Here is a 17,025-nt window from a genome sequence, read left to right as displayed (position 1 = left end):
AATAAGCCACTTGATGGGAAATATGGAAATAAACCACATGGAAAATAGGGAAATAAGGAAATAAGCCACTGATGAGAATTAAAGAGATAAACCACTGATGCGAAATAATGAAATAAACCACTGATGAGAAACAAGGAATTAAATCATATGGGAAATAAGGAAATAAACTACTGGTGGGAAATTATGAAATAAACCACTGATGAGAAATATGGAAGTAAACCACTGATGGGAAATAAAGAAGTAAAACACTAATGGGAAATAAGGATATAAACCACTGATGTGATGTAAGGAGATAAACTACTGATGGGAAATAAGGAAATAAACCACAGGCAGGAATTAAGGAAATAAACCACAGATGAGAATTAAGGGAATAAACCACCGATTGGAAAAAGAGGAAATAAACCACTGATGGAAAATAAGGAAATAAACCACTGATGGAAAATAAGGAAATAAACCACTGATAGGAAATAAGGAAATAAACCACAGATGGGACATAAGGAAATAAACCACTGATGGGACATAAGGAAATAAAACAATGGGGAACGACGAAATAAACCACTGATTGGAAATAAGGAAATAAACCACTGATTGGAAATAAGGAAATAAAACACTAATGGGAAATAAGGAAATAACTTACTGGTGGAAAATAAGGAAATAACCTACTGATGGGAAATAAGGAAATAAACCCGTGATAGGAAATAAGGAAATAAACCACTGATGGGAAATAAGGAAATAAAACACTAATGGAAAATAAGGAAATAACTTACAGATGGGAAATAAGGAAATAACCTACTGATGGGAAATAAGGAAATAAACCCGTGATAGGAAATAAGGAAATAAACCACTGATGGGAAATAAGGAAATAAACCACTAATTGGAAATAAGGAGAAAAACCACTGACGGGAAATATGAAAGTAAACCACATAGGCAATAAGGAAATTAACCACTGATGGGAAATAAGGAAATAAACCACTGATAGGAAATAAGGAAATAAACCACAGAGGGTATAAAGAAATACACCACTGATTGGAAATAAGGAAAATAAATCACATACGAAATGAGGATATAAGCTAAACCACTGATGGGAACTAAGGAAATAAACCACATAGGAAATAAGGAAATACACCACTGATGGGAAATAAGAAAAATAAATCACATAGGAAATGAGGATATAAACCACTGATGGGAAATTAGGAAATAGACCACATATAAAATAAGGAAATAAACCACATAAGAAATGAGGAAATACGCCACTGATGGGAAATAAGGAAATACACCACTGATGGGAAATAAGGAACTAAACAACTGCAGTCAAAGTAAAAGAACAATGAAAACGGAGAACATATTGTTTCTGTACACCCATACAACAGTAGTCAAAGCCCCAAGAACAAATATATGAGAGAATGTTGAGTTTATACTCCCATACGACCGTAGTCAAAGCCAAAGAACAATAAAAAAAATGGGAGAATGTTGTTTCTTTACACCCATACAACAGTAGTTACAGCCCCGAGAACAAAATAAAAAATGAGAGCATGTTGATTTTATACACCCATACAACAGTAGTCAAAGCCCCGAGAACAAAATAAAAAATGGGAGCATGTTTATTTTATACACCCATACAACAGTAGTCAAAGCCCCGAGAACAATAAAAAAAAAGAGCATGTTGATTCTATACACCCATACAACAGTAGTCAAAGCCCAAAGAACAAATAAATGAGAGAATGCTGAGTTTATACTCCCATACAACAGTAGTCAAAGCCCGAGAACAATACAAAAAATGATAGCATGTTGATTCTAAACACCTATACAACAGTAGTTAAAGTCCGGAGAACAATAAAAAATAATGAGGGCATGTTGATTCTATACACCTATACAACAGTAGTCAAAGCCCCGAAAACTAAAAAAATGAGAGCATGTTGATTCTATACACATAGAGGCCTGCAACAGTAGCCAAAGCCCGGAGAAAAAAAAAGAGCATGTTGATTCTATATACGGTACCCATACAACAGTAGTCAAAGCTCGAGAACAATAAAAAAAAATGAGAGCATGTTGATTATATACACCTATACAACAATATTCAAAACCCCAAAAATAAAAAAAAAAATGAGAGAATGAAGAGTTTATACACCCATAAAACAGTAGTCAAAGCCCCGAGAACAATAAAAAAAATTAGAGAATGCTGATTCTATACACCCATACAACAGTGGACAAAGCCCAGAGAAGAACGAAAAGAAATTAAAATGAGAAAATGTTGATTTTATATACCAGTACAACAGTATTCAAAGGACCCACGAAGAATTAAAAGAGAACAGGTTAAGTTTATACACCCATTTAGGTCCCAGGACCGGATGAGAGAATCCTAAAGGAAGCGTCGTCATTGCTCCTGAGGGTAAGATACTGAACCAGAGTTGTGACATACAAAAGTAAACAATTACATCCTTTTCACTTACATAAACAAACTCCGGGAATGGGCTGTAAACATGCACAGACCCCGTGTTTGGCAAACAAGGATCTAGCGATCTTAAAAGATAAAAAAAAAAACACGTTTTGAAAATGATAGAATACTCCAACGGTCTAAGGAAAGTGGCAATGATTCATAATGAAACAAAAAACAACACTAACGGTCAGTAAGTAGGAGCGAGAACAACATAAAGGATGAGCTGGCTGTTTCTGTATAATACTGGTGTTAGGTTAATAAATGGAAAGTGTTAAAGCAAGGCAATTCACACTTATTTTTAACATGATTCATATGATTTTGAAGTTCATTTCCTTGAGAAATACTTCAACTCATTAACTCCCCTTCCCCTACCTAAAAATAACGGTGAACAAGTAGGGGATTTAACGTTCAAGGGGATGATACATTTTGCGACAGGAATCAAAATTTAAAACAAACAAAAATGACAAATTCGGAGATAATTTGTATTTTTCCTAACTATACAAACCTTAGCTATTTCGCGTAGCTGAAATGACGAGCCATTAGAATTTTAACGAGGGTTTACTACCCCCATCGCTAGTTAGCGAGGGGGGGGTAGCTTGCTACACACACACCCCCAACTCACACACCTGTGTGATGAGCTCACTTTGGTTAGAGGTAGGACTTCACGGGGGACAGGGCTGGCGGGCAAGTTTGATTAAATAGCTAAGATTTGTATAGTTAGGAAAAATACAAATTATCTCCGAATTTGTCATTTGTTCTGTAACGAAATACAAACCACGCTATTTAATATGGGTGACTCAACCCTTAGGAAGGGTGGAAAAGTCCCAGCCATACTGGCTTTTGGATTTGCCAGGGGACTCATTATCTGAGTGTGTCAGTACTCAACAATAAAGAGTCCCTGCACCTCGCTCGCACCTTGCTACGCAAGGGCTGCGACCTACATAAGCTGTGTGTGAAGGATTATGTGTGACTCGTCCTAGGAAGTTGACCTGAAGCTCTTTAGATGGAAAACTTTAGGCTAGGACTTACCCAATACCACCTCGTCAGGGTATGGGGACGTGACAGTATTAACTTAATACTAGGAACACAAGGAAGCACGGTTTACCTGCAGTGGTTTGAGGTCAGCTATGCAGAGAACCCAAGATGCTGCTTTCTCCAAGGAAGGAGAGGATGAAGAAAAGAATAAGGGCCAGACAAATCTTTTCATTCATGCAGACTAAGACCGGGTAACAATGCCCTCAACCCTCTGCTACCTGTCCATTAAGGAGCCTGAGGTTAGACCAGCTGTTGTGCAGCCAACACAGGGCCGATAGAGAACGTATCGAACCTCCTGTGTGTCACGTCTTGTAGGAAGTGGGCTGTGAAGGTCGTCTGACGCTTCCACACCCCTGCTTGTAGAACCTGCGTCACTGAGAAGTTCTTGAAGGTCAGGCGACATGACGGAGGAGGGTCAGGATTCAGGGACAGATGGATCACCTTACGAATCCATGCGGAAATGGTATTCTTGGTGACCCTCCTCTTTGTTCTCCCAATGCACGCAAACAAAGCTTGCACTTGGGGACGAATGTAGTCGTTCTTCGAGATATAACCTCAGACTCCTTACTGGACACAGTAGGAGATGGTCTGGGTCATCTGTTACCGAACGAAGACTCGAAATCCAGAAAGAGTCGAATCGAGGATCCGGCACTCCCGGATTCTGTGTCTTAGCCATGAACTCAGAGACGAATCTGAACGTTACCTCCCCTCATCCCCTTGCATGGGCGATGTCATACGAGAGACCATGAAGTTCACTGACTCGCTTGGCCGAGGCCAAAGCTAGTAGGAACACCGCCTTCCAAGTTAGGTGGCGATTTGAAGCCTGGCGAAATGGATCGTAGGGAGGGCTCCTAAGAGGCCTGAGAATTCGAACCATGTTCCCTGGAGGAGGTCTCACTTCCGACTGAGGGCAGGTAAGATCGTATCTTCGTATGAGTAGGGAGAGTACCAGCGAGGAAGAAAAGTACGCTCTTTTGGGCCTGAAGGCTAGACATAAGGCTGAGCGATAGCCTTTAATTGCCAACACTGAAAGGCGCATTCTTCCCGCAAATAAACAAAGAACTACGCTCTTGCTGGAATAGTGGTATCGAGTGGAGAGATACCCCTTCATGATTCCAACCACAGAAAACTCGCCACTTTGCCTGGTAGGCCCCTGCGGATGACCTGCGCAGGTGTCCAGACATCCCGTTCGCAACTTGTTGCGACAATCCTCTCTTAATGAGGAGATGCGGGATAGTCTCCAGGCGTGAAGTCGAAGCGAAGCTACGGCTTTGTGAAAGATATTGGCATGTGGTTGTTTGAGTAGCTTGTGCAGCAGAGGGAGTTCTCCCGGAAGTTCCGTTAGGAGTTGCGGAAGGTCCGGAAACCATTCCGCGTGATGCCATAGCGTAGCTATAAAGGGTCATCGAGCGATTGGCTGATATTCTGGTCTTGTTGAGCACGCTCCTCATCAGACAGAACGGGGGTAAAGCGCACAAGTCGGTGCTGTCCCACCGTTGTTGGAAGGCATCTTGCCAGAGTGCTTTGGGATCTGGGACTGGGGGCAATACAGCGGGAGCTTGAAGTTCAGCGCTGTAGCGAACCTATCCACAGTCGGGTAACCCCACAAAGTCAGGACTTTGTTGGCCACTGGATGACCCAAGGACCACTCGGTACTCATTATCTGAGATGCTCTGCTCCGACAGTCGGTGAGCACATTCCCTTTGTCTGGAATGAAGCGACCCGATAGAGGCATCGAGTGGACTTCGGTCTATCTCAGTATCTCTACTGACAGATGGGAAAGCTGCTTTGAAAAGGTACCTCCTTGCTTGTTGATGTAAGCCACTACTGTGGTGTTGTCGCTCATCACACCACAGAGCGATCCGCTAGGTCTTTGTTGGCACTGTTGAAGGGCCATGAAGAACAGCCTTCATCTCTAGCAGATTTATATAGAGGCACTTTTCCGAATCTGACCACAGGTCAGAGGTCCTGTGGTACAGAACATGGTCCCCCCACCCCCGTTCCTTTGAGGTGTCCGAAAACAGCCTCCAAACCGGGGGAAGGAACGAGAAGATCCATTCTTTCCCGTAGGTTCTCGGCTGTCGCCCACCACTGGGGGTTCGTCCGTTCCGAAGGACCCATAGGGATCATGATGTCCAGGGAATCGCAGTCTTGATTCTACTCTGACCTGAGTCGCCCCTGGAGAGACCTCATCCTGAGGTGACTGTTGAGGACTAGATGAGCCAAGGGTGAAAGGTGACCGAGGAGACGTAACCACAATTGGGTTGGAAGCTCTTCTCGTCTGAGGAAAGGGGTTGCGACTCTTCTCAGCCTTGCTATCCTGTCGTCTGATGGAAAGGCTTTATGGAGATTGGTGTCTATAATCATGCCTAGGTGAACCAGTCATTGATTGGGCAGGAGAGCGGACCTCTCGAGACTTCCCATGATCCTTAGATCCAGGCAAAGTCGTAAAAGTTTGTCTCGGTGTCAAAGAGGGAATGACTCCGCGTCTGCTAGGATCAGGCAGTCATCCAGATGACGGAGGAGACGGAAGCCGATCCTGAGTGCCCATGATGAAATTAGGGTGAACAGTCCGGTGAAACCCTGTGGTGCTGTGGAGAGACCGAAACACGGCACCTTGAACTGGTACTACTTGTTGTCTATGCTGAATCCTAAGTACTTCCTTGAAGACGGATGGACTGGGATCTGGAAGTACACGGGCTTCAGGTCCAGTAAACGCAAGAAGTCTTGCGATTTACTGCCAGACTGACTGTGTCTGCGGTCTCCATGCTGACCGAAATATTCTTTAATCTGGACCTCTGCCCACAGAATTCGCCCCCTGACTGATCCCAAGGCAGGGGTGCTAAATGACACCGGATTCGTCCTCAGGGGAGGTAGAGATGTTGTGAACAGGACGCGATATCCCTGACTGCTTACAGAAATCGTCCAGGAAACGGCCCTGAGTTGCTGCAATCTGTCTGCGCAACCTTGTAGGTATCCCGCTGCTGGCAGACATGCAGGGGAACTGCCAATCCTAGCGTTTGCGGCCTCAGTTGCCCCTTCTAGGATTCTTCCCCCCCTTGGGAAACTTTTTGCCTTTCTTGTCCTTGACCGGAAAGGGCTTAGATACCACTGTCTTAGCTGCCGTTGATTTGGTAGGACGTGGCTGCTGAGGTGCTGGTTTATAGGGCTTGAATGTCAAAGCCCTATATAGGAGGGAGTCTCGGTGACTTCCTACGCCTCTCAGCCGCCTGCTTCACGTCCTTAGGCTCAAACAGGCTCGTTCCCATAACGAAGAATGTCTGAGCCTGAAGATTTGGTGCTAGAGGACTCCCGGTATTTCTTTGGAGTCCTTGACTCCCTCCCGGGAGGGATGCAGGACTCCAACAACGATGGAGGCAGGCTCTTCTCTATCTTTATTCGAGAAAACATATCGCGCGAGGTGGGGTTTCCCTCAATGGTGTGATTGGAGAACGTCTCACCTCCTGTGACTCTCCTGAGGGCGGGAAAACTTCGTCCGAAAGTGAAGGAGAAAAGTCTGAGGGGGAGAGTACCTGCCTCAAAGACTTACGAGGGGACAGCTACGTCCTCGGAGAAGTTACCTCGTCCGAACTCCTCTTTTCCTCCTCGGGGGAGTGGTTGCAGCCAAGGATTTGTGGCTCCATTTAGAGAACAGCTTGAAAGCCTGTGCTACCGCTCTGATTAGAGTCCCAAACCAGGCTTCCGGCCGACGGTTGCGCTGTCAGACACTCCCTCTAGAGGGGAAGTCGCCTGTAAAAAGGTAAGGACGACATGTCCCTGGTCCTTTCTGGAACCTTCCCCCCTCCGGCAAGCACACTGTTCTGTGCTTGGGGGGAAGAGAAAAGTTGCAATGGCGACCTTACAGCGTGTTGTCCGGCAGCATCGCGCGGGGGAGGGTATTGGCGATTGCGCTAGGGAAAGCGCTGGCGCTCGCGCGATGGGAAATACCCGGGGGTCGCGCGCGGACAATCGTCGGCACTTACGCGCGTATGAAGATCGTCAGCGCTAGCGCGCGAAAGATCGTCCGCGCATAAGAAGATCGTCGGCGTTAGCGCGCGCTTATGCGCTAGGATGAAGGATCAGCTGACAGGACGATCAGGAACTGAGATGTGTCCTTAAAAGGGAGGGCATCCCCTGAAGAGGACCAGGCAGGTCTGCTTCAGAGTCCAGAGCCGACGATCCACACTGGAAGTACTGCTTGATACTCCGACGAGTGGTCTCTATGAGAGACCTCTCACGCGAATGTCAGAGGTGCCTTTCGTAGAAGAGACTTGGAGACACTGCAGGCTGAACCACTGGTGAGCGCCTGTGCGCTATCTCAGGAACTCCAACGATGTGCGCCAATGCGCAGGGAACGTTAGGGAGCAGTGCCTGGAACAGGGTGTCTCTGGATAGCAGTCTCAGGAACAGCAGGACCAGCAGGCGAGCGCTTGCGCGCGAGCACGCAGGAGAACGTTGGCGCACAGGGGATACCTGGCGTTTAAGGGACTTACTCACAATGTGAGAAAGCCCCTTTGCCCTGAAGGGAACGGTGTCTGTTGGATAACGGGGGGCATGGGTGCCCACAGCGCGTCAGCAGCCAGGAACGGAGACGGCAGGTCAGCAGGTCAAAGGATCAGAGTGACTAAGGGCACGAGAGACCAAAGGCCTAAGGTAGCCTGAGTTGCAAGACCCCAAAGGGTCAGCGCAATGAGAAACCGAAGTTTCTCTGTCACTAAACACCGAAGTGTTGGAGTGACTAAAGTTACGAGAGCCCAAGGGTTCTGCGTAACTAATGTTACGAGACCCCGAAGGGTCAGCTTAACGGGAAACCGAAGTTTCTTAGTCACTAAACACCGAAGTGTTAGTGACTAAAGTTACGAGACCCCAAGGGATCAACGTAACTAAAGTTACGAGACCCCGAAGGGTCAACGTAATGAGAAACCAAAGTTTCCTTGTCACTAAACACCGAAGTGTTAGTGACTGAACAGCAAGCTGGTCTAAACAGGAACAATCATCCGAAGAGGAGTCTCTATGAGTGGCCTCTCTCGCGAACGAGAGAGGTGAACACTTCGTAGAAGAGACTTGAAGACATTGGTGATGGTGCCCCTAAGGGCCGTAGGGTCAGCAAGCTGACCTATAAGGAGCAATCCTCCGAAGAGGAGCCCTTATGAGTGGCCTCCCTCGCGAACGAGAGAGGTCAAGACTGATCCTGCAGCTGCTCAGCCCCTTGAGCATAGCTACAGAAGAGACCGCTCAGCCCCAAGAGCATAGTCACAGGAAGTTCCATGGACCGGCCTTGCAACCGCTCAGCCCCTTGAGCATGGTTACAAGAACGGTATCTCAGCACCAAGAGCAACCACCTAAGGACCAGGAAAATTAAGGTATGAGAAGTTCCCTCTCTGCAGGGGGAAGATCTCACACCTGGGAAGGGAACCTCCCTCGAAAGGGAAGTTACCGACCCCTGGAGGCGAACCTCCTTATCGTACTAAGATGAACTGAAGAGCTGACAGTTGTAACAGGAGAACTTCTAAGAGAAGGGATAATGCCCATGACGATGTCCTAGAGAGATGGCAGCGACAGCAGACTCCCCAGGCATAAACAGGACAGCTCTGCTTCGAAGGCACACTACAGTCCATGAAGAAACAGCATAGTAAACTGGGAAATAAAAATGAATAATTATTTAACAGAAATTCCCCCGGGTGAAACTCCGAAGAGAAACCCCGAGGGAAAGTAAAACATAAGAATTTAAGTTAGGTATGCGCCCTCCTCCCCCACTGACATGCACGGGCGAGGGGGGAGGGCGGAAACTTAACTAAAACAGAATTATAGCAACTATAATTATGTAACTGATTTTGAATGTCCCAAGAATCACAGTCCCCCGAAGGGAAGTGTTCCCAGAGCTGAAAAGTTAAGAATACAATTAGATTTCATAAAAAAAATAATTGAGACAAATAAAATGGAATAGCAACTCGGCCCGAGAAGCTATCGTAGAAGTCGTAGTACGTAGTAAGAAGTGAACGACCTCGAGAGAGGCGCCGCTCTCCATGAAGGCAACCGTGGTGGCCTAGGAGTGAACGGCCGTGACCATGAAGTGAAATCGTAGTGGCCTAGCGCTAAGCCGGTGCTTCACTCTCGTAGTCGTACACTAAACACACCGCACAAACACTGAAAAGGAAACTTACTATATTCTATACACAAGAATATATATAAACATCAATAATGTTTAAATATATAAAGTATAAGAAGAAGTAAGTAAAAGACAAAACATTAATGGCCATCAAGCGAGGATGGGAGCAGAGACATCCGCTCGCCATCCGAGCCAAAAGTAAAGTGGAGCACGCACTGTGTGTGAGGGGGGGAGGGGTAGCAAGCTATCCCTCCCTAACCCCCCCGCTAACTAGCGGAGGGGTAGTAAACCCTCGTTAAAATTCTTATGGCACGTCATTTCAGCTACGCCGAAGTAATTACCCCATGTAAATAGCGTGGTTTGTATTTCAGTTACGGAACAAACCCCTATTTGAATAGCGTGGTTTGTATTTCGGTTACGGAACAAAAGACAAAACGCATTAATGGCTGTCAAAGAGTCGAAGGTGAAAGCGGACACGTCCAATCACCACCCGAGCCAAAGTAAAAGTGAGCTCATCACACATGTGAGTGAGGGGGGGGGGTTAGCAAGCTACCCCTCCGTACACCCCGCTAACTAGCGATGGGGGTAGTAAACCGTCGTTAAAATTTTAATGGCTCGTCATTTCAGCTACGCCAAAGTAGTAACCCATATTAAATAGCGTGGTTTGTATTTCAGTTACGGAACAAACTGTATTAGAAACTATATGAAAAAAAATTGGTAAAAATTCAAATTAAAATATTCTACGCCTAGCCTTTCAGTTTCATATAGGCTAAAAATATGTGGAGGAATATGCGTGAGAGACAGGAGTTTTGGAGTTGTGTAAAACAAAAACGAGTATATTCGATAACTGAATCCCAGAGGTAAATACAAAATACAATAGAACATGAAATGACACATCGCGAGCTACATATTAACCTAACCGTCAAGCGCCGTCCCTATTCAAACTTAACCTAACGTAGGGTACCAATTACTTGAATTCTCTTTAAACCATGAAATAAAATTATTTATAATTATATGTACAGGTACTACTTTAGACCATAGTCAATCAAGATACATGATACATCCCTACTGAACTTCATTGGCTGGACAAAAAAGCGATTGTATATCGGAAAACAATGAACTTGGTGTATAGACTTCTATTTTTGGTTATCCAATATACCCCACAAAATGCCCATTTTATCTTTGGACATAACTTGATAATATTAATATAGAACATTTATGTGGCATTTGTTGTAAAGGCGTTATGTTAGGTATAGATTTTCATTAAAATAGATCAACTTTTACAAAATAATATATACGGCAAAAAAGTATATAAATGCCAATTTTTCAACAGCTACGAGTAATTTATTCTTGAAGAATATTTATTTTCTATGGTTTCTGAGCAAAGTTATCTTAATAAAGATTAATATGTTAGCCTAATTCCCTTCCTAAACATAAATCTTAGCTCCAGGCGTGGTTTGAATGGAAAAAAATGAAAAAATAAAATAAACATCTAAAAATCATAAGAAAACTATGTATTGCACAGAATTAAAATCACTCAAAAATAAATACTGACCACATAAAAACAATAAGCAAAAAGAATAATACCTAGAGACAAAATGTATAGACCCTTAAGCATTTGAAACAAAATACTTACGTTTGAGAAAATTTAACTCCCAGACGAAAATGTTTTATGTTGGTTTTTCTTGATTATTTTGATGCTTTTCATTGACTTTTAAGTCTCCTGGCATTGATCCTCCTGCTTCATAGGTTTCTTTTATGGACTTTCTTTTGATTGTGGACTTTCCCTTGCGTGGTAAGTTCATAATTTCATCTAACTTGGTTAGGTTAGGTTAGGTTAGGTCAGGCCTGACACCGCTGATACTCGCATAGAAAATGGGAATCCTTGCTAAACGTGTCCGTCATCAGAAGTTGATTTAGCATATTTGATTGTCTTTACTGATCCGTCAAACTTGCACTAATTATTCACTCATTGTTCTTTCCTCTACCGTATCTTGTAAATTATCAAGAATATATGTACTGGCAACCGTATGATGTGCTACATGTGTTAGCTGAGTAGGGGAGTATTTTGGTGGACAAAAATTCGGTGACCGAACTCCCTACATGCGCTTCACATGCATATCAAAAACTTTTACAATAAGGAAATGTAACAGTCCATTAGTACAATCATATTTCACAATATTTCACAATACAGTATGCTATTTACCACTGATTGTGTCAACCTGCTTTCCTCTGTTTAACGGTAACAACCAAAAAATGGATGAGCTTTTACTGGGGAATTTATTTTGTTTCAAATTTTTACCTTGAAGGTAACTCTGCTAACTTTCTGTTGTTATTTACTTGAGTCCTCATCATAGGCTTCTTGAATAACTCTAGAATTAATCCAATTACGTAATATTAACGAGAAAAAAAAACGATAATACACTTCCGGAATCGAATCACTAACACACACAATGTAAACAAACTTCCGTGTGGTCAGTGTTGCCAGAGGTTTTTTAGTAAAAAGAAAAAAAAAGCAAAACTCATGATAGAAAAATCCCCAAAACAACCCAAAAATTCCATTTTCTACAAATATATTTTCTTCTGGTCATGTAGGCTTTGCTAATATAGAAATTGCGCACTATACTTCATATATGTGCAACACATTCTAAAGACTAATTTCAAGATATTTTAACTACGATTAAGACCCAAATGACGCATAAACATGATTGCAACAACATAAAGAGACACCCAAAATCCCCAAATCTAGGGATAAATTCTCATATCTGGCAACACTGCGCGTGGTATGAAATGACTCGAGGACAAACGTTTATCTACCCGAGAAATCTAATCATCACAAGTGACCTCAAAATAAAAGGGAATCCGAAAGTAATAAATAAATTCTGATCTATAATATTTTAACAGAAGTCAAGAATTACCAAGGAGTATTTGAATGCTGGGTGGTATTTATAAAAAAAAAAAAGCACGAACAGCGTTCAATCTCTTGAATGAAACTACAATATCCCTGTTATGCAACAGGCTGCATATCTAGAGTTCGGGTTGACGACCATATTTACCTAAAATATACTGATTATGCTCTCTTAACCCACGTAGCTTGGCCAAGAAATCGATCGTACATGGGAATAACATTGCCAACTAACTTAATACATAGACTTTTTCTATTTTTGATTATGCAATTTCGAGTCTCCCCTATTTTTTTCTTTATTTTTCTTCTGGGGCTGGTGTACGGTCTAGCAGCTCTAGCTGGAGACCTCATTCAGAACTTATCACGGTCAAGTGTAAGTTATTGCAATCAAAAGTTTAGATATATAATAACAGTGCACAATCATTTAATGATAAAGCTTTGGTTTCATGAAGTGGCCATAGATTACGACAATTATTCAAACTCATTCAGAGAACACTTGAAAGAGAGAGATGAGGATTAACAAACAGTATTGTCAGCGCATTTTTTTGCCATTTTTTCTTAATGCAAAAAGCAAGAACACCAGTCCACTTACCCACTCCACCCCCAAATCTCTCTCTCTCTCTCTCTCTCTCTCTCTCTCTCTCTCTCTCTCTCTCTCTCTCTCAGAGTCCAGAACTCTGCTAGTACTACAACGTCATAAGGTCTCTCTATCTTCCCTTATCTGGAAGAAAAATGAGCCCTATTCACCTCCTTATCAGTTAAGCCTCGTCCCGTATTTCATTATACGTAGTAGGCATATGCTTACACGCCGAGTTGCAAATATTCATATATGCATAGATATATGCATATACACACCACCGGCCATACTTCATCTTACTCAATGAATATCTCTCTGGCCATCTCGCTACTGTGCTCCTTCGAAATCTACGCCGGTGAGTTAAGTCCGGGTTACGCAGCGTTGTCTTGGCCATTCGTCATGTTGGAGATTCGTAAAATCTATCTTTTAAGTTTAAAATATTGAGAGGAGAAGAAGGAAGAGAGATGGAATGGATGTAAGAGGAATGGGTGATTTATAGGAGTATTAAGCTAAGGAAAAAAGAGGGAAGAGAGGATGAAGATTTATAAGAGAAGCGGAGGAAGAATATCATGAACTAAGGATAAGAAGAAAGATAGACGGAAGATTTAAATGAGGAACGTAGAGAGTAGTAATAATATGATTGGAAGAAGATCGAGAACAGAAAAGGATAGGAAGAACGGGAAAGATAAAGAGGATCAGAGAAAAATAAAGAAGGAAACAAGACAGAGATGAAAATGTAAAGAAAGAAAGATTGTCTTTTAAAATAGAAGAGATAAAAACTGATGATTAGAATAATACTCAACAGAAATTGGTTGGAATTGAGAAATTTAAAAAAAAAAGTGGGAAGAGAAAGAGGAAAATGAGCGTTAAGAAGAGGAAGATAATACGAAAAAGAGAAAGAACAGGAAGGCGTTTGGAGCCGGAAGACCATGAAGCAATAGGAGGAAGGAGAATATGCATAAGGAGGATGTAGAGGGAGAAGGAGAGCAGGAAACACGAGGAAGGGATGGCCAAGCAGTAGTAGGAAGAAAGAAAGGAAAACTAGCAATAAAACTGGGGTAAGAAATAGACAGGAATCGAAGCGGAAGAAGCAAAGAGGAAGAACAAGCAGAAGGGAATGATGGAGAATATGCAATAGAAGAAGATTCGAAATGAAGGGGAAAATGAAAGAATAGAAAATAGACAGAAAAAACAGAAGGAAGAAAATACAATGAAGAAGGAGAAGGAAGAGGTAGAGGAGGAGATAAAGAAAAAGAATGAGAATGAACAGAAGAAGTAGGAAGGAAAAGAGAGTAAACCAAGCAGGTGGAAAAGGGAAAATGAGGAAGAAGAGTAAAAAAAAAAAAAAGAGTAAGAAAAGTAAGGAAAAAACCAGTAGTAACGGGAGAATTAAAGGAAAGAGCAGAAGAACAAGGAGGAGAATAGAAAGTAGGGGAAATAAAACGAGGAAGTGGAGGAGGAGAGGAATAACAATTGGGAGGAAGGAAAAGAGGAAAAGGATAAGCAATACAGAAGGTGGATTGGGGTTTACACGATCGAACGGTTCGTCGAACCCTGTTGTCGAACTTGCTTGTCAAACAGTTCGAAGAAGTGGAGTCAGCCACAAATGCATAAGGCTTGGAGACAATGAAGCCCCGCCCACAAAAGTCGGGCGAGAACAGACTATTTGCGAACCGTTCGACGAGCGTGTTCGACAACCAAATACCTCGATCACACGTTCGAACATCACTTCAAACTCTTATCTGTCGAACCGCGTTCGACGAACCGTTCGACCGTATAAACCTGCCTTAAGAAGAGGATTTAGGAGGAAAAGGAAAAGGGGAAGAAAAGGGTGGAAAAGGGGCAAGAAGAATAAAACAGGGAAAGCACAAAAAACAGAACCAGGAAGAAAGAAGTAGTAGTGAGAGGAGGTGGATACAAACGTGAAGAATTTTCTTTTTGGGTGGCCGATGTGGTAACGTACCTGACTGGTGAACGCCAGACTGGGGTTCGAGTCCCGCTTAAACTCGTTAGTTTATTTGGTCGCTGCAACCTCACCATCCTTGTGAGCTAAGGACGGAGGGTTTAGGGGAGCCTATAGGTCTACCTGCTGAGTCATCAGTAGCCATTGCCTGGCCCTCCTTGGTCCTAGCCTGTGTGGAGAGGGGGCTGGGGCGCTGATCATCAATCTCTAGGGCATTGTCCTGCTTGATAAGGCAATGTTACCTGTCCCCTTGCTTCTGCCATTCATGAGTAGCATTTAAACCTTTAAACCTTCAAAGTTGGAGCAAATGTTTTTATGTTGACCAGGCTGACATGAGTCTTTTTATAGTTTATATAGGACATATCTGTTTTTGACGTTGTTAATAGTTTATATAGGACATATCTGTTTTTAGAATGATTTATTGTTAATTTATTCTCATCATTAATTTATTTCCTTATTTCCTCTCCTCACTGGGCTATTTTTCCCTATTGGAGCCCTTGGGCTTATAGCATCTTGCTTTTTCAACTAGGGTTGTAGCTTGGCTAGTAGTAATAATAATAATAATAATAATAATAATAACTGGATATAAACTGGAAGTTTTTTTTTTTTTTTTTTTTTGGGGGGGGGGAAATTAGCCTTCACATTCCCATGAATATTTCTCTATTCACTAACTGATGATTCATTAGACGGTTCTTTGTCCCTTAATTGTTTGTTCTCAGATCTTGCAAATAAACCGGTACTACCTTTTGCCCCCGCGATGCAAACTTTAATTCGTTGAGCTATAAACCATAATTATGGTACTTCTATCTCTCGTAAATTACAATTACAGCCGGCAGGAATGAGTTTTGTTTAACATGATGGAAGGTGAACGTTTCACTCCCAAATTACATCGGTTTTTGGCCCAGAGATTTTTTTTTTTTATCTCTTCTCCTTCTTTTGGGATTTCCTTTTGATCTTGTTTTATTTCCTGTTAAGAATTATATCCCGTGAAGTCTGGATGACTTTAATTTCGCATTTATTCTATCAATTGTCTCTTTTAAAGTTGTATATCAAGATTACATCTTAAACAATAATTTCAAATTATTGGTTACGTCTTTTATCTTTTTTGTGAGATTTTATTTATCTATTTATTATTATTATTATTGTTATTATTATTATTATTATTATCATTATTATTATTATTAATTGCTAAGCTACAACCCTAGTTGGAAAACCAGGATGCTATAAGCCCAGGGGCTTCAACAGGGAAAATAGCCGGGCGAGGAAAGGAAACAAGGAAAAATAAAATATTTCAAGAAAAGTAACAACATTGAAATAGATATTTCCTATATAAACTATAAAAACTTTACAAAACAAGAGGAAGAAAAAATAGAATAGTGTGCCCGAGTGTACCCTCAAGAAAGAGAACTCTAACCCAAGACAGTGGAAGACCATGGTACAGAGGCTATGGCATTACCCAAAACTAGAGAACAATTGGAGAAAATTTCCATCCCTGGGGAAGAAAATACATAAAAAGTGAAAAGAAAGAAATCTTCAATAAAACTTTAAAAATACCTATATAAATTATAACTAGAACTTGATAGGGGCATCACCTCCTGCATTAGCAATGGCTATCTCTAATATTTCTACTATAACTATAATTCCCAGGCTTGCTGCTGCTAAGAACCTTCAAATGAGCAAACAAAAAGACGCAGAACGTGACATAATTAGGTCAAAACAAAGCTTAAGGGCATAAAATGAGCGTATTTGCGCACAACTTCTGCGCAGCATTAGGAAGTCGTCCAAAACCAGCGCTTTAAGTCTTGAAGCTAATTTCGGCTCCTGACGTTTTTCTGACATCCCTCGATGAGGATTATGAGGTTACGAGTAACTGGCAGCTGACACAAGCCTTCTGCTGCCTTTCCCCGTCGGCTGACGGCTGACGCGAGCGTGCACTGAAGCCAACTAGGGAAGAGAGAGAGAGAGAGAGAGAGAGAGAGAGAGAGAGAGAGAGAGAGAG

This window comes from Palaemon carinicauda, chromosome 14, assembly GCF_036898095.1.
Source record: "Palaemon carinicauda isolate YSFRI2023 chromosome 14, ASM3689809v2, whole genome shotgun sequence".
Taxonomy (NCBI): domain Eukaryota; kingdom Metazoa; phylum Arthropoda; class Malacostraca; order Decapoda; family Palaemonidae; genus Palaemon; species Palaemon carinicauda.
The sequence above is the reverse complement of the archived record's forward strand: the minus strand, read 5'-3'. Positions refer to the sequence as shown.